We start from the raw sequence: 20,627 nt of genomic DNA, 5'->3' as shown, positions 1-20,627 counted from the left end.
TATAATTTGTATTAAATATAATCATAATAATATACATTTTGTACTATTTTCAAAATATTTACTTATTACAATTTTGAATTGTATAGTTTCTTATAAAAATGTCTTTCTAGAAAAAAAATTGGTAAATTTGGCTCCAGTGATTTAATATGACATGCATAAAATATGGAATAGGTAAAATTTGGTTTCAGGAATTCTTTATTTTCCAATTAAAATTATATGCAAATGCCAATTTAAAATAGTCATTTACTTTTCACTTTTTTAGTTAATCACATATGTATTTTGTTCTTGTATGCTTGTTTTTTTCTGTTTAACAAAGTAATATATGCAAACGTTCTATGAATTAAAGTGGTGCACAACGGTTTAGGATGAAAAGAAACAATTTCCCACCTCACCTTTCTTCTATTCTAATATCACACCCCAAAGAGGTTTCTCTTTCATTGTTTGTGCTTTTAATTTCTCTGATGATTACAGTGCAGTAAACTGAATTATTGACCCCAAATATGCATCCTCATTTTTAACATATTCCTTTCCATTTCTTAACATTTTTGCTTTGCCATTAGACTTACTCTGGCCAATGGGATGTGAATTAGTCAGGATTTTGTGCTTTTTTCAAACCTAGACTTTAAGTGTTTTTGCGTATCCTTCTCATGCCCTCTGTTTCTGTACTTGCCACGAGAAAAATTTGGCCTAATGAGTGTGCTCGTCCAAGGAGGATGAAAAAGGTGAGGAGCAGACTTAAGCTAAATCCCCAGCAGGAGCCAAGCCCAAGCAAACATGCAGCTTGCAGCAGAGCTGTCCAGAGTAACTAACTCAGAGTAGACCAGATGACCACCTGATGACTTGCATACATATGAGTGAGAACTACACTACTGTTGTTTCAAGTCATTGAATTTTGGGATGGTTTATTTCACACAATGGCTGACTGACACTTTTCCCTATATAAAAGATACCATTCAATTTCCATTTTCAAAGCCCTATAAGCAAATTATTATATCAATATTATTTTTAAATTTTCTATTGTTTGTATCTGTAAATTTTAAATAAATGCTATACATTTTAGGTCTATTCCATCACTTCAATAATATTGACTTTCTACTCTGCAAGGTTAAGATATTGATAATAGTACTGCTGTTTTTCTATCTTTCTCTCTGCATCAGAGGACCTATTTCCTTTCAGTTAGTAATCATGTTTTTATCCCTATGTAATTTTTTGTAAAGCTAAAAAACAAATACAAAAACAAGAACATATAAGAATAGGAAAAAGATTAAAATAAACAACACCAGAAAATAACAATAGGAAATGCCAAGTAGTATGTTGAGGTTACATTTCCTTTTTAATCCATGAAATGTTAGTGTCTTTGGGTCACTCTAAGTAGAATTTTCTTGCTAGTAGTTTGTTATTAGCGTATAAAATATTAGTGTCCATACTCACTGATAATTAATGACCTGTTCATCTTAAAATGCTTCCATTAAAAAGAACAATGATAGAAATTTATTTTCCATTGTTTTTATTCCCTGCCATTTAAATGTACTGCTAATTTCGGCAATCCATTTCTGTGTGGGTCTTGATGAAAGGATTAGATCTCATTCAGACTACAGAGGTCATGCTAGATATGTATTTTCCCAGAAGCTTGGAAGCTAATGATATGGCAAGAGAGCTAACTTGACCCAACCAGCAATTTTTGCTCAAGAATATGAGTTTGGAAAAGAAATGTAATACAAAGAAGGAGAGGCAGTTGAAATTGTCTTCTAGCTGTTTCCTGAATTCAATATTTACTGGAGTTAGCACCAGGAAAATAGTCAAACCAGATTTCTCTGGGTGAGATGAGCTGCATTTTTAGTTATCTTTTAATATTTATTTCTATTACATTAAATAAAATTGTAATAGAAATTGTTTTATTATCCTGGCAATTAAGTTTTTTCAGGTATACTATTCTTAAAGTAGTTTATTGTGAAAGTCATCGTCTTTTAATCTATGAATAAAAAATAAATTTCATTATGCAATCTCTATATTTTAATTCCTACATTAAGAATAATTTCAGCTATATAACTTGAACATTTCCGGTAATTATTAAATTTCAGTAAAAGAGAAATGATGGATTATTTTAACATTTTGCTAATTAAATACAATAAATGGAATTAGAGATTAACAATTGCTATCAAATCATCTCTCAACAATTTTCACTTTTTCTTTCAATCCATGGGTAATTTAGGAAAATATATGCAGTATAGTCCCCCACTAAATACACTCAAGTTATATTAAAGCATATAGATGATGATTTTAGGTATTTTAAATGAATTAACAAGATAACTTTCTATTGTGAGTAGAGGGTGATATTTAGATAAACTTACTAAAACTATAAGTCACATTTATGAGGCAATAAAGTTATTCCAATATTATTATTTTTCTAAAAATCTTTGAAATTTCTTTCTTAGTATTTAGTTCAAGGTCAGTTTTGTGAGCTTATATGAAGTTTAGACTTATTACTTTATTACTTTTGTTATATTGTTTTTCTATCATTTAAGCACTGTCTTACAACTTAATCACTCTTATTCAGAAAACTTAACTCAAAATTGGTTTTCTTGTTTCCAAAAATGAAATTCACCTTTAAATGATAAACACTTTTCCATGACAGAGACTATTCAAAAGAATGTGTGGTAGCCTCTGAGAACAATCCAAAAAAAAGAACAATGTCAGCATATTTAGGAAAAATATGACAAATAGTATTGTCACTATTCACTATTCTCTCTACAATTTGTATGTTTGATTATTTTAAGGATAAATGTTATACACCTTTCACAATCACTACCTAGGACAGACAAATTTTCTCAACCTTAGTTTACGTGTAATAATAATTTTAAAAGAATTGTTTTACCTTTGTAAATTCCATGAAATTAACAAAAATAGACCCTATATTTTTCTTGGCAATTTGCACATATATAAACAAGAATGTGTTATTAAAAAAATATATTCATTTTGAATGAATTCATCTGAGGTGATAGTTTGCTATTTGTTTACTTATTTATTTATTAATCTTTCTATGGATTACCGGATTATGGATTATCACTTGATTTGATGTTTTTTAAATTTTCTGTTTTTATTCCATAAATATTTATTCTATCATTTCCAATGTTAACAATTCTGTAAGATGAATAAAATAGACATGATCTTTTTCCTTATTGGAACTTGTATTTTAGTGTAGAAGAGAGACAAAATAATTTCTCATTGCGATGAGTGCTCTAAAGGAATTAAATAAGGTAGAGAATGAGATTACTATCCTAAAAATTCTAGTGATCAAGGAGGGAAACTATCTGATTCTTGAAGAACAAGAAGAAGCCAATCATACATTCCAGACAACAAGCGAAAAATGGGACTCTCAGATTTGAGAAAAGGCCAGTAAGCAATGATCACAGAGAGTTGGTGGGTGGGATGTAAAATTGGGTAATTCTGAAATCATAAGCCAAATCTAGACCATGAAGGATCCTGTAGGGAATAAAAAATGAATTAAAATGACCCAGACTACTCTTTCTTACATACAATTTTAATTATTTTGATGGATTTTAATAAAATTGCTAAAGAAGGTGAAGAAAGACATCGTGTGAAAAGACAAAAAAGAACATTTATTTTAGTCCTGTTGTATGTATACATATATATATATACACACACACACACACACACACACATATACACACATACACACACACAGTGTTAGTGAATATGTGTATGTGTGTGTGTATGTGTATAAACAGAGAAAGAGATACAAATACAGATGGATATACATACATCCAAATGACCCAATAACAGAATCTGAAAATATTCATTTGTAAAAGAATTCAAAAGTATAATCACAACATTTTAGTATATGCATCAGTTACCTTGATGAAAAGTATAAAATCAATTGCAACTGGGTACACAGATAATTGAATAATTTTTGTTTGCTGCTGTATACTTCCCACATGGAAATCTTATCAATTCCCCATGCTTCAACTCTTAATTTCTTACATACCTCTAATTAATATCTTGCATGGCAGCTCTTCGGAAAAAAAAATCTAATTTTCCTATAACAAATCTGTATGGGTCTCTCATAGATGAGTAAAATTTAAAATATCTCCCTGAAACATGCATTAATGTTCATTTATTTTTCAAATTTCAGCACAGTCTATAGAAAGCAGAAGGAACTTATTTAAGTTTTTTACAATATGAAGGCATAAATAAATTCAATAAATGTTCTAAGGTCCACTCCTGCTGAATTTCTAAAATAATATCATTATTATAATCTTATGAAAATTAGATTTGAGCTAACATTTCCACTCTAAGTATATATACAAAAGGAATAATCACATACATCCACAGAAAAACTTGTACATAGATATTCATATCTGCATTATTCATAATAACCAGAAAGTGTGTAAACAGCTCAAATATCCAGTAATCAATGAATGAAAAAGGCAATTTGATGTATCTATATAATGGAACATTATTCAACCATAAAAAACGAATCAAGTACTGAAACATATCACAACAAAGATAAACCTTAAAAATATGATATAAATGTAAGAAGCCAAATGAAAAAGCTACAAATTATATTATTCCATTTACATGAAATATTCAGAAGAGGCAAATCTATAAGAGTAAAAAGTAAATTAGAGGTTGACAAGTCTGAGCGTGGGAAGAGGAATGGAGAGTGACTACCAATTTGTACTCAATTTTCCTTTGGCATAATAAAAATGTTCCATAATTAGATTACAGTGGTGGTTGTACAACTCTGTGAATATACTAAAAACACTGAATCACATGCTTTAAATGAGAGAATTATGTGGTATGTGAATTATGTATCAGTCAAGTTGTTAAAGGATTAAAATTCAAATACACAAAAGGGAAATAAAAAGGAGATCCATGATGGCAGAATAGATAAGCGTTGTGCTTGCCTTATCTGTGAACACATCAAAATTACAATTAAATTATAGAACAATCAACCTGGAGAACCATCTGCAGTCTAGTTCTACAGAAGTTTTATAACTAAGGATATAAAGAAGAAACCACATCGAGACTGATAGGAGGGGCAGAGATTCAAAAAGGGCTCATCCCAAAACAACGTGCGGCAGTTGAAACCTCAGCCTCAGAGGTTTCCCATGAAGAAACAAGTGCCCCAACCCCTACACAAGGCTCCCCAGCCCAGAGTACTGGTGCCAGGAAGAGCCCCCACAACTTCTGGCTACGAAAAACAGTGGGGATTCCAAATATCTGAGTGAAATAGAAGGCTTCAGGAAACCCAGACATTGTCTTTAAGTGCCCACACAGTCACTCACCCTGGGCTCTGGCCTAAAGACAGTGACTGCTGGGGTGATGGAGACATATAGGGAGAAACTGAGGTTTGTAACTTTGGGGCGAGGACTGGAGGGATAGTCTCCATTTTCCCTCTCTTGGGCCCTGCTCCCATGCAGCCCGCAGGCAGGTGCCATCTTTCCTGCATTGAGCCCACCCCACCACAGCCAAATCTGAATCGGATTGCCCTGGTGAGCTCCCCTGGTTCATCCTACTGACTCAGGAAGACTCTGCCTCATCCAACTTTCATAGAGCAGGCTTTATCAGCAGCTGAACCTAATGGAAGCTGGCTGGTGACACCAAGTTTCAGAGTGTCCTGGCTTTTTGCAGAGCTACCCCAGACTAGTTACTGGTGGCAGTCATTCTGGGTTTGCAGTGTGGCCTCTCCCATGCACCTCCAGATACAGCATAGGCAGTAACTGACTGTGAATCACTTTGTAGCTCCTACCACGTACTCCTCAACCAGCCACGGGAATTATATATCTATCTATCTATCTATATATATCTATCTATATATATATCTATCTATCTATATCTCTATCTCTATCTCTATCTCTATCTCTATCTCTATCTCTATCTCTATCTCTATCTCTATCTCTATATATCTATATCTATATCTATATCTATATCTATATCTATATCTATATCTATATCTATATCTATATCTATATCTACATATCTATCAACATATATAACAGCAATAACTACATGTCTATCAACAATTGCTTTCCATATAAGTGGATTAAATACTCCAATAGAAAACATAAGGTGGCTGAGTGTATAAGAAAACGAAGCCCTTACACATCCTGCCTACAAGAGACTCACTTCAGATTGAAAGACACACAGAGACTAAAAGTAAAGGGATGGAAAGGTTATTTCACGGAAAAAAAAAAAAAAAAAAAATTGTTGGGGTAGCAATATTTATACCAAAAAAATAGACTTTAAACAAGTACTATAACAAGAGACAAATAAGAACCCATTAATCTCACTTAGGGTATTTATCTGAAGAAACACAAAACACTACTCTGAGGGGACATGCATATCCATATGCTCATTGCAGCATTGTTTATAATCACCAAGATGTGGAGGCAGCCTGGGTGCCTGTCGATAGAACAGATAAAGAAGAGTTGGCACGTATATACAGTGGAGTATTGCTCGGCCAGGGCAGGGAATGGGTTATTGCCATCTGCAGTGGCATGGATGGACCTGGAGGGTGATGTGCAGAATGAAGTATATCAGACAGAGAAAGACAGATGCAATGTGATTTTGCTTATATGTATTATAGAATCTAAGGAACAATATAAACAAACAACAGAAGCAGAACCAATAGATACAGAGAACATTTTGATGGTTGCCAGACTGAGGAGAGGGCGGCAAGGTTTGGGGGTGTGGGTGAAAAGGGGAAGGGATTAAGAGGTACAAATTAGTAGTTACAAAATAATCATGGGGATGTAAAATATAGAGAATATAGTCAATACTATGGTTATATCTGTAGTGTATACTGTATGTGGGTATAAGTCTAGGTGATCACTTTTTAAATTAATGTCTAACCATAAGTGGTATACCTGAAATTAATATAAAATCATATTGAATATCAACTGAAACTGAAAATTTTAAAAAGCAGGGAAAGGTGAAGGGCAATACATGGTCCAAATTTTCAGGTACAAAATATAATAAGTCATGAGGATATAATGTACAGCATAGGGAATATAGTCAATAATATTGTGATTGTGTGGTACAGTGCCAGATGGTTGCTAGACTTACCATGATGATCATTTCTTTAGGCATATAAATGTTGAATAACTATGGTGTATACCTGAAACTAATATAATATTGTATGATAACTATATTTCTAATAAAAATCTTTTAAAAATGGAAATAACACTCTGACATAATTTCACACACTACTATAAAAAAATTTGCAAATTTAGATGAAATGCTAGTTTCCTAGGAAATTGTGAACTTCCAAAATTAGTTTAAAAATATTAGGAAACCTGATAGTATGCTAGATGATGTCATAGAAATGGTGGCATGAGGTGAGCGTCTTGAAATCTCCCCTGGAATTTGTAACAAATTGAACTATAATTCCACAAAGGACTCCTTGTGGAGCAGACAAGCAAGACTAAGAGAAACGCAACTGAAATCTAAAGGTGGCAAATTGGATGAGCAGGTGAGGAGGGAAATGGAAAGTGCAGAAACACAGGCCATGCGGGCCCAGGACGCAGACCAGAGCTCGGAGCTCTAAGCTGGCTGCACTCCGGAGCTACCGCAGTCACGGGAGAGAGAAGAATTTGGACTACTGGCGCTCCCCTTATGGCCCACAGTCCACCTAAGAGATCAGGATATAATACAGCTGAACACAATGCTCACAGCAAAGACTGAGGGAATAAGGGTGAAAATAGAGGTTTAAGTCCTCACTGCCAAGCAGAGGACAGAAGGCATAGTCACCAATCTTAGCCAACCTCTCCCTATCCTCCCAGAGCTCACCCCACTCCCACCCTCCCAATGCTAGAAGTAGTGAGGTAGCAGCATCAGATCAAAAGAACAGAATATTTGCAGTTCTGAGAACTGTAGCCCACAGCTACGGATTCATAGTCCAACTAGTTCTAGTAAAGGTGAGAGAGCCCTGGGCGCGGGACAGGCTGTGCTGGTGGTCGTCTCCGTTACTCACAGCCACCTTTCACAACCCACCCCTCCCACCCCCACCTATCTGGGCGTATCCCCGCAGGGGTAAACAGAGCCCCTGAAACACACAGGTCCTGAATCTAGTATATGAAGAGCTTCGAAACTTGAGAAGCTTTCCACATCCCCCAACAGAGGCAGTGCCCTGAGACCCAAGCATCCTGCTCACAGAGGAGAAGCCCACTTTCCAGGGAATCCCCACATTGTGTGAAAAGCTGACATAGTACAGAGAAAATATAACACTACAGCATGAGAGAAAATTAAAGGCTGCAGCTGGAAAGAATGTAAAGCATTCTACCAATACCTACTGGAAAGCAAATGAAAGACTTCTTCCTACCAACGTGTTGCAGAACCCATTCCTGTAGATGCATAGGAAGAGATGCCTTGGTTATTCCATGAATAACCAAGGTAACAAGGCAGCTCAGAAAAGAAATGAAAAGAAATGCACTTTAAGAAAATGAACTTAAAGACATGAAACATGTAACTTAAATGACAGAGAATTCAAGATTACAGTTCTTAAAAAAACTCAATGAGATGCAAGAAACACATACAGTTAGTTTAATGAACTCAGAAACACAAACAAAGAACAAAATGAACATTTTACCAAAGAGATTGAAATTTTGAAAAAGAACCAAATAGAATTTCTGGAGATTAAGAAATCCATAAAAGAAATGAAGAATGAAATAGCCAGCTTACATAATAGAGCTGACCACATGGAGGAAAGAATCAGTAATATCGAAGATGGAAATCTGGAAATGACACAGATCGAAGAAGAGAGAGACTTGAGAGTTAAAAGAAATGACAGAACTCTACTGGAACTTTTTGACTCCATCAGGAAGAGCAATATAAGAATAATGGGCATACCAAAAGGAGAAGAAAGGTAGAAGGGAACAGAGAGTATATTCAAACAAATAACCTATGAAAACTTCCTAATCATGTGGAAAGAACTGAATCCTTGAATCCAAGAAGCAAATAGAACACCTAATTACCTCAACCCCAACAAGCCTTCTCCAAGGCACATTGTCAAAAATTAATGCCAAAAAAAAAAGAAGAATCTTTAAGGCAGCCAGGGAAAAAAAGATGGTAACCTATAAAGGAAAGCTCATTAGATTATCATCAGATTTTTCAGCAGAAACTCTACAAGCCAGGAGGGAGTGGAATCAAATATTCAAACAATTGAAAGAGAAATTATGAGCCAAGAATAATATATCCAGCAAAGATATCCTTTAGATATAAAGATGGAATAAAGACCTTTCCAGACATACAGAAGCTGAGGGAATTTTCTAACAGAGGGCCTTCACTACAAGAAATACTGAAGGAGGTATTCGACCAGCATAAATAGGGATAAATTGTAACAACACTAACATAAAAGGTGGGAGAGTAAAGGCCTGAACTGGAATATGGGAATGGAGAAAATACACATGCTGAAGAAAATGGAATACTCTAAATATAAAAATTTATTTTACATAAACTTAATGGTAACCACTCAAAAAAATCCAGAACTGAAATATATAACATAATAAAAGAAGAAACAGGGAAAAATCACAGAATACCACCACACTAAAATAATAGACAGAAAAAGAAAAAAAAGGCAAAGAAAGAATGGAGACACATTCTTACCAGAAAACCAAAGACAGAATGATAGGCAATCCTCATATATAAATAATTACCCTAAATGTAATCCTCATATATAAATCCTCATATATAAATAATTACCCTAAATGTAAATGGACTGAACTCACCGATAAAAAGGCACAGAGTAGAAGATTAGATCAAAAAACTAAACCCAACCATAGGCTGCCTCCAAGAAACACATCTCAGGTACAAGGACAAATATAGACTCAAAGTGAAACAGTGGAAACTGACACTCCAAGGGAGTGGTATTCAGAGAAATCAAGTGTAGCTATACTGATATCAGATGAAACAACTTCAGGGTGAAAACAAAGGACAAAGATGGACATTTTATAATGGTAAAGGGGACTATACAACAAGAAGACATAACAGTCATCAACATTTATGCCCCCAATCAGGGAGCACCAGAATATACCAAGCAACTTCTAACAGAACTAAAGGGAGAAATTGAAGAAAACACAATTATAGTAGTGGACCTAAATACATCATTGGCAGCTATGGCTAGATCATCCAAACAGAAAATAAATAAAGAAATATCAGCCCTAAATGACACAATAGATGAAATGGACATCATTGACATTTATAGAGCACATTAGCCTAGAGTATCAGACTACATTCTTTTCTAGTGTACATGAAACATTCTCAGGGATAGACCATATATTGTAACATAAAACTAGCCTCAGAAAATTTAATAAGATTGAAATTATACCAAGCATATTCTCTGATCACAAGGCTTGGAAATTGGATATCAACTGTAAATAGAAAGCAGGGAAACCCACAAATATGTGGAGATTAAACATACTTTTAAAGAGTGACTTCTTTCTTCATAAAGAAGAAATGAGAGGAGAGATGAAAAGATACATAGAAACAAATGAGAATGAAAATACATCCTACCAAAATTTGGGGGACACAGTGAAAGCAGATTTCAGAGGGAAATTTATATCATTACAGGCCAATCTCAAGAAACAAGAAATTTCCCAGATAAACAACCTCATGTTACAACTTAAAAAACTAGAGAAAGAAAAACAAATGAAATCCAAAGTCAGAGAAGGAAGGAAATAATAAAAATCAGGGCAGAACTAAATGAAACAGAACAAAAAGGCAGTAGAAAAAATCAATGTGACAAAGAGCAGGGTCTTTGAAAAAATTAGTTAAATTAACAAACCCTTGGCTAAAATGACTAAGATAAAAAGAGAAAAGACATAAATAAACAAAATCAGAAATGAATGAGGAGAAATTATCATGGATGCCATAGAACTACAAAGGATCATCCAAGAATACTATGAAGGACTATATGCCACCAAATTCAACAACCTAGAAGAAATGGACAAGTTCTTAGAAACATATAGCATTCCTTGGCTGAAATACAAGGAAGTGGAAAACCTAAATAGATCAGTAAGGAAATTGAATCAGTCTTCCAAAAACTTCCCAAAAGCAAAAATCCAGGACAAGATGGCTTCACTAGTGAAGTCCACCAAACATTCCGAGGATCTAACACCTGTCCTACTCAAACTCCTCCAAAAAATTGAAGAAGAGACAATACTCCCTAACTTATTTTATGAGGCCAACATTACCCTGACACCAAAACCTGGTAAGGATAAAAAAAAAAAAAAATACAGATCAGTATCTCTGATGAATACAGATGCAAAAATCCTAAACAAAATTCTAGCAAATCGAATGCAACAATGCATTATAAAGATTATTCATCACGACCAAGTGGGGTTCATCCCAGGAGTACAAGGGGGTCCAGCATATGCAAATTGATCCATGTGATACATCACATAAACAAAAAAGGACAAAAACCATATGATTGTATCAATAGATGCAGAAAAAGCATTTGACAAGATACAACATCCATTTATGACTAAAATACTTAATAAAATAGGTATAGAAGGAAAATACCTTAACATAATAAAGGCCATATATGACACACACTCAGTTAATATCATAACCAATGGTGAAAGACTGAAGCCCTTTGCTCCACATTCAGGAACATGACACAGCTGTCCCCTTTGCTTTTCAACATAGTATTTGAGGGCCTAGCCAAAGCAATTAGGCAAGAGAAAGAAATAAAAGGCATCCAAATTGGAAGGAAGAAGTTAAATTGTCACTTTCTGCAGATGACAAGATGGTATATATAGAAAACCCTAAAGACTCCACCAAAAAGCTATTATAAACAATCAATGAATACAGTGAAGTTAATGGCTACAAAATCAACGTACAAAAGTCCATTGCATTCCTATATACTAAAAACGAAATCTCAGAAAAAGAAATACAAAAAAATAATTCCTTTTGAAATTGCAGCAAAAAGAATAAAATACCTAGGAATAAACTTAACCAAGGATGTAAAAGACCTATATGCTGAAAACTATAAGACATTTTTCAAAGAAATTGAAGAAGACACAAAGAAATGGAAAGACATTCCGTGCTCATGGATTGGAAGAATCAACATAGTTAAAATGGCCATATTACCCAAAGCAATATACAGATTTAATGCAATCCACATTAAAATCCCAATGGCATTTTTTAAAGAAATAGAAGAAAAAATAATTAGATTTGTATGGAACACAAAAGACCCCAAATAGCCAAAGCAATCATAAAAAAAAAAAAAAAAAAAAAAAAAAAAAAAAAAACAGAAAAATGTTAGTGGTATGACACTCCCTGACTTCAGCTTGTACTACAAGGCAACAATAATCAAAACAGTATGGTATTGGCAGAAAAACAGATACACAGACCAATGGAATAGAACTGAGAACCCAGAAATAAACCCACATAAATATGGGCAGATAATTTTCGACAAAGAAGCCAAACATTTACAATGGAGAAAAGGCAGCCTCTTCAATAAATAGTGCTGGGAGAATTGGATAGCCACATGTAAAAGAATGAAACTGCACTGCTGTCTGTCACCATGTACCAAAATTAATTCAAAATGGATCAACGACCTAAACATAAGACCTGAAACAATAAACTTCATAGAAGAAAACATAGATACTAAACTTATAGATGTTGGGTTCAAAGAGTATTTTAAGAATTTAACTACAAAAGCAAGGGAAGTAAAAGCTAAAATAAATGAAGGGGACTGTATCAAACTAAAAAGCTTCTGCACAGCAAAAGAAACCGTCAGCGAAATAAAGAGGCAACCAACAGAATGGGAGTAGATTTTTGCAAACAGTGCCTCTGATAAGGGGCTAATATCTGAAATACATAAGGAACTCATACAACTCAACAACAACAAAAAACAAACAATCCAATTAAAAAATGGCAGAGGACCTGAAGAGACATTTCTCCAAAGAGGACATACAAATGGCAAATAGACACATGAAAAAATGCTCAACATCACTAATCATCAGAGAAATGGAAATAAAAACCACAATGAGATATCACCTCACACCAGTTAGAATGACTATTATCAACAAGACAAATAGTAACAAGTGTTGGAGAGGCTGTGGAGAAAAAGGAACCCTCATACACTGTTGATGAGAATGCAGATTGGTGCAGCCGCTATGGAAGGCAGTGTGGAATTTCCTCAAAAAATTAGAATAGAATTACCATATGATCCAGCAATCCCTCTCCTGGATATCTACACCAAAAATCTGAAAACATTTATCCATAAAGGCAGATGTGCTCCGATGTTCATTGCAGCTTTATTTATGGTGGTCAAGACAGGGAAACAACCAAAGTGTCCTTCGATGGATAATTAAATAAAAAAGTTCTGGTATATATACACAATGGCATACTATTCTGCCATAAGAAAATATGAAATAGTACCATTTGTGACAGCTTGGATGGATCTTGAGATTACTATGCTAAGCGGAATAAGTGAGACAGAAAAAGTAGAGAACCATATGATTTCACTGATATGTGGTATATAAAACTGAAAACAAAAGAACAAGACAAACAAATGAAGAACAAAAACTCATAGACACAGACAATAGTTTAGTGGTTACCAGAGGGTAAGGGGGAGGGAGGTGGTAGATGAGGGTAAAGGGGATCAAATATATGGTGATGGAAAGAGAATGGTTCTGCGTGATGAACACACAATGTGATATGTATATATAGAGATGATGTATTACATAGTTATACACCTGAAATCTATGGAACTTTACTAAAAATTGTCACCCCAATAAACTTTAATTTAAAAAAAGAAAAAGGAAACCTGAAGGATCAAATAACCTCTGAATAAAATGAGCATATTGTCAAAATTTCACCCCACTTAAATACACTGAGCTAAATTATTTCATAGGCAAGTCCGCTCAAATTGAAAGAATAAAAATTATACATCTATGCTATTAAAAATGTTGTACTGCATAGGGAAAGAATAAGCAAAATTAATAAAACTGAAAAAAAGGATGATCAATATAGAATAAACACAAACATATTTATGACTAGAGACTCAAATTATCAAGTATCATTAAATTTGTTTTAGCAGTATATTAAGAACAGTAATATACTGTGACCAAGTAAATTTATTCTGGGACTGCAAGGATAGCTCCAAGTATATTTAGCAAATTGATAAATCTAATGCAACCCTGGGGGAGCAAGATTATAATCTATAAAATAAAACAAAATATCAGATAAATATAAACACCCAATTTTTGTCCACCTTCTCTAAATATGTAAGAAAACAAGTAATATTTATTACTATAGATGTGTGTGTGTGTGTATGACAATTCAAATTAGCAGCCAACATCATACTCAATAAGGAAATACTAAAAACATTCACAATAAAAAAGAACAAAAATATAACTCTCTGACTATATATTATTTAACATGGTTCTTGACATCATAACAACAAATTTTGACAAAAGTATGAAATACCAGTTTTAAGTGTTAGAAACAAAAAAGAAAAAATGGAGTACCATTAAAAACATTGGCTCTAGAGTCATATTTTCTGGATTAGAATCCTAATTTCTGCTTTATCTCATCAAATACTGTTTAAAAATGTGACACTTATGTTTTGAAAGACATAAATATTTACAAATGCAGAGGGAAGGAGATGGGGAGTATAACAGAAAAATGTCAAGCTGGTGAATGCCTGCCACAGTTTTTTTCTATCTGTCTTGGTCCCAGAAATGTTTACCCTGTGAGCTGTCTGTTCTTGCTACTTTAGAGATCCATGTATCTGAGGGAACTATGGGCAGGATAATTGGTATATGTGTCTCTAAATATTTTTGACATGTATTCTTATCAATTAAAGATGTGAATGTGAATCCTAATAAATGTGCATGTATTTATTTGTAAATTGTATCTATATACTATTGTATTAAACAACACAAATGAAAACATTACAAGGAAGAAAAAAAGATGAAACAAATATTTAAGAGATTTTGTTTGTTAACAGCACACAAAACTATCAGAGACACTATTATTTATTAATAAATTAATTTTTTAGTTAAACCAATGTGATTGAATATGCTTGGTTTAACATTTTATGATACAGTGGTTTGAAGTTATGTTCCTAAATTAGTTTAGTTTAATACCCATTGTCATACCTGAAAAATATAGCTCATAAACATACACAGATACACATTAATAAAGGTCACCATTAGCTGTTCTAAATAAATTCCTTTTTCTCTCAATCTTATCTACTAAATTTGCCAAAATTTTGGTGAAATTTAACTGGTTGCTTTTCATCTTTCCATTGGTTGTTTTGTAAACTAATCAAAATATGTACATTTACAATTTCAACAGATTCAAGTCACATTGAAATTCTTCATTTAAAAGATTTTTAAGCTAATAAGATATACTTTTAAGTTTTAGTGTGCAAATATGAGGGCTTCTATAGATGAATATTACACCATTTTAAGGAGTGGAATGACAATAATGAGAAGATTTCTAGACATCTATTTTCAAAAAGTTTCAGCCACAGTAACACGTCACTTTGACAGTAGCTTTCTCATGTATTGTTGAAATTAATCTCTTGTCTTAAACAGCAGTTGGTTATTTCGAAGTATCTTCCTGGGAAACTACTATAGACAACATTTTAGTTATGTCTTTTCAAGGGAATTTTTGAAAATTTGGAACATTTGGGTTTTTGTTTCCAAAAAATATGTAGTGCATTATATTTGAAATCTCATTTTGAGTATTTCACTATAAGATGACATGTAAATTTCTGAGTGATTAAAAAGGAGTTTTGAACATTCCACATTTCCTTCCATGGTATTTAAATACTCTATTATTAAAAGACCATTCGTATGAAATTAACTGTCCATAGCTTTGGGTAGAGAGTGAACTAAACCAGGTTAAAATATACTATAAGGGAATGAGTGGATGTGGGTACTCTTCAGTGTTACTTGAAGATACTTCACATACTGCACTGACACGTGACTTTAAAAAATAATTTTTAAATAAAAAAAAATAGAAATTAGAATATGCACACTCTAACTTTGGAAAGCACTAACCTTGCAGTCTTTCTAATGAGATGAATGTCTACTTGAGTCACTTGAATGTGCCTACTGCAGACAGATGTCCATTGAGTAGAATCCTGTTTTCTACACCCAAGTTCCACTCAGCTGTAAAATGAACTGAACTCATACAAAAAAAAAAAAAAAAAGATAATAATTGATTACAAAAATCTTTAAGTTTCCTGTACCCTTCCTCATAATGAAAGTGTAATAACTTTGCTTCTGCAAAGGATTACTTGCAAACACTCATTTCAATATACATTGCTATAACTTCTTTTGCACAATCTCAAAGATGCATTCACTAATTGATGTAACAAACATTTATTGAGTTTTTAAGCATCACTATTTTAGACCTCATAAATTTAAAGTAGGTGATCCCCAAAGTGCAATCACTGGTGATGTTTATAGCCTCTGGAATTTTCTATGACTTCTAATTTTATTCTGCAATAGCAAATCAGCCAAATAAAGTTTTTTGTTTGCTTGTTTTTGTGTTTTTTTTTGCCGTAAAGAGGCTTTAAAAAAAAAATTAACATTTACTGGGGTGACAATGGTTAGTAAAATTACATAGATTTCAAATGTACAATTCTGTAATACGTCATCTGTATGTCACATTGTATGTTCACTACCCAGAGTCAGTTCTCCTTCCGTCATCATATATTTGATCCCTTTTATCCTCATCTACCCCTTACCCTCTGGTAACCACTAAACTATTGTCTGTGTTTTTGAGTTTTTGTTTCTTTGTTTGTCTTGTTCCTTTGTTCCTTTCAGTTTTATAGTCTACATATCAGTGAAATCATATGGTTCTCAACTTTTTCAGTATAACTTATCTCACTTAGCATAATAATTTCAAGATCCATCCATTTTGTCGCAAATGGCACCATTTCAACATTTCTTACAGCAGAGCTGTATTCCATTTTGTATGTATACCACATGTTCTTTATCCAGTAATCTATCAAAGGACAGTATGGTTGTTCCCAAGTCTTGGCCACTGTAAATAAAGCTGCAATGAACATTGGAGCATGTATATCTTTACAGATAAATGTTTTCAGATTTTTTGGGTAGATACCCAGGAGAGGGATTTATGGGTCATATGGTAATTCTATTCTTAAATTTTTGAGGAACTTCCGCACTGCCTTGCATAGCAGCTCCACTGATCTGCAAGTGTATGTGGGTTCCTTTTTCTCCACAGCCTCTACAACACTTGTTATTATTTGTCTTGTTGATGAGAGTCATTCTAATTGGTGTGAGGTGATATCTCATTGTGGTTTTTATTTGCATTTCTCTGATGATTAGTGATGTTGAGTATCTTTTCATATGTCTTTCATATGTCTGCTAGCCATCTGTATATCCTTTTTGGAATAATATCTATTCAGGCCCTCTGCCCAATTTTTAATTGGGTTATTTTGTTGTTGTTGTTGAGTTGTATGAATTTCTTACGTATTTTGGATATTAGCCCCTTATCGGAGGCGCTGTTTGCAAAAATCTTTTCCCATTAGGTTGGTTGCCTCTCTATTTTGTCAGTGGTTTCTTTTGCTGTGCAGAAGCTTTTTAGTTTGATATAGTCCCATTCATTTATTTTAGCTTTTACTTCTCTTGCCTTTGAGGTCAAATTCATAAATTCGTCTTTGAACCCAAGGTCTGTAAGTTTAGTACCTGTTTTCTTCTATGCAGTTTATTGTTCCAGGTCTTACGTTTAGGTCTTTGATCCATTTTCAGTTAATTTTGGTACATGGTCACAGATAGCAATACAGTTTTCTTCTTTTTCACATGGCTTTCCAATTCTCCCAGCACCATTTATTGAAGAGACTGTCTTCTCCATTGTATGTTTTTGACTCCTTTGTCGAAAATTGTCTGTCCATATTTATGTGGGTTTATTTCTGGGTTCTCAATCCTATTCCATTTGTCTGTGTGTCTGTTTTTCTGCCAATACCATGCTGTTTTGATTATTGCTGCTCTGTAGTACAGGCTAAAGTCAGGGAGTGTGACGCCTCCATCATTATTATGTTTGCTTATGATTGGTTTGGCTATTTGGGGTCTTTTGTGGTTCCAAACAAATCTGATTATTTTTGTTCTGTATCTTTAAAAAATGTCAGTGGGATTCTGATGGGGATTGCATTAAATCTGTATATTGCTTTGGGTAATATGTCCATTTTAACTGTGTTGATTCTTCCAATCCATGAACAAGAAATATCTTTCCATTTCCTTATGTCTTCTTCAATTTCTTTTAAAAATGTCTTATAGTTTTCAATATATAGGTCCTTCACATCCTTGGTTAAGTTTATTCCTAGGTATTTTATTCTTTTTGTTGCAATTGAAAATGGAATTGTTTATTATTATTATTTATTTTTCTGAGATTTCATTGTTAGTATATAGGAATGCAATGGGTTTTGTATGTTGATTTTGTGGCCGGCAACTTTGCTATATTGATTCATTGTTTCTAATAGCTTTTTGGTGGATCTTTAAGGTTTTCTATATATAGCATCATGTCATCTGCAGAAGTGACAATAATCCCATCTTGATGCTCAGGCCTATAAATGATGTTCATTCACTCATTCACTTGTCCATTCATTTACAGATGGGTAAGCAATAGTAATAAATAGTTACAACTGTTTATTATTACAAAAAAAATGTCTTTTTACGATCTTGTTCTTTGAATAGTGTATTTCCTGTGCAAGTCTGGTGGAACTCTAAATCCAGAAACAACATAGTGGATGAGCTGGAATGAAATTTTCTCAGCATTATCTTAATCACCCTACCTATTGCTGTTTGGATGAGGCACCAGACTTCAGTTCCAGGGCTCAGTAGAAACATAATACCCTGATGACAGCGATCTCATGTTGCTGTTTTTTGTTTTTTTGGTTTTTGCTTTCTTTTAATATCGGGAATGATGGGGAGGAGGTGGAGGCCATAGTCCCTAATGTATTAGATTAGAACTCTATCTATTGGTTTTTTTGTTCTCCTTCTTTCATAAGAAACCTCCCTCTCAGGTCCATTTTACAACGCAAAATCATAAGTGGCATGAAACCTTTGGACATGTTTTGATAGCAGCAGTATTATGTAATTAGTTATGTTAAAATAATCAAAGAGAAAGACTTAGGTGATCTAAGATAATATTATTTTACACTTCATGAATTAGGCAGTAGCTATATCTTAAAGATCGGGAAAACTACAAAGCAAGGAAGAGGGTTGAAGCTTTTATAGAAGAAGACAATCAGAGACTATGGAAAGAGTACGTGGCTGAAGTTGACTGGCTAGGGTGTCATATATGACCATACATAGAATAAGGAAATCATTAAGGATTCTTGGGAAATGGGAATTGGCTGTCTGGATATACTGTGTTTCTGGTCAAACAGAGCATTTAGAAGAACACAAAAGTTTCTAACTTTCAGTTTTCTGACTTGGCGCCTCAGGCAGAAGTGGCTCCATCTTGGCACTAGAAATTTATTTCAGTGGCCCTTTGAATTTCTCTAACACTATCTGTTTGACACTTATATCAAAGGCAACTGATGTTTCCAGTGATGAGGGTGAAGAGTGTGGAGAAGACAGCAATGGATAACTAGAATCATACAGTCTGTTAAATATATGAGTGGAAAAATTAACCTCACTCCATAACAAGGGACACAAAATGCAGTACACAATCTCAGTCCATAAGGCGCTTATGATCTAGAAGGGATAATACTTTTAGTCATATATAGCTACTACAAAAAGGTAGAAAAAAATAAACTACATGTGAGAGGATTTTTGTTGTGTTAATTTAGAAAGAATAACTGTCAAGTCAAACTATTAAGTCTTTTGTACTGGATTCTACATGAGAAAAAATATCATCTACTAATATTAATGTTACAAAATAAGATGCAGCTCTAGCTAAAACACACATGCAATTAAGAATTGAGACCACAAAAATGAAACCATATACCAGTTTGATAATTAAGTTCACAAACTTTGTTGCAATGATGCTGCTAACAATTTTTAATATCAGAGGGATTATTCATTATGAATTTGTACCAACCAGACAAACAGCTATCCAAGTTTACTATTTGGAAGTGCTAAAAGCCTGCATGAAAAAGTTAGACAATCTGAACTTTTCGCCAACAATTCATGGCTCTTGCATCACGACAATGCACCAGCTCACACGACACTGTCTGTTGGGGAGTTCTTAGCCTGTAAACAAATAACTATTGGAACACCCTCCCTGCTCACCTGATCTGGCCCCTGATGACTTCTTTCTTTACCAGAAGATAAAGGAAATGTTGAAAGGAAGACATTTTGATGACATTCAGGACATCAAGCGTAATACGACAACAGCTCTGATGGCCATTCCAGAAAAAGAGTTCCAAAATTGCTTTGAAGGGTGGACTAGACATTGGCATCAGTGTATAGCTTCCCAAGGGGAGTGCTTTAAAGGTGACCGTAGTGATATTCAGAAATGAGGTATGTAGCACTTTTTCTAGGATGAGCTTGTAAACTTAATTGTCTGACCTTATGTGTAGTTTATTTAATTTCCTAATTCCCAGACACACTCATATTCAATAAATACAAAGCAAATTACAAATGGGACTTCTTTTCTATTATCCTATTTTTGGA

This window comes from Rhinolophus sinicus, chromosome 17 (genome assembly GCF_057876585.1).
Source record: "Rhinolophus sinicus isolate RSI-liver-muscle chromosome 17, RSI-T2T, whole genome shotgun sequence".
Classification (NCBI taxonomy): Eukaryota; Metazoa; Chordata; class Mammalia; order Chiroptera; family Rhinolophidae; genus Rhinolophus; species Rhinolophus sinicus.
The sequence above is the reverse complement of the archived record's forward strand: the minus strand, read 5'-3'. Positions refer to the sequence as shown.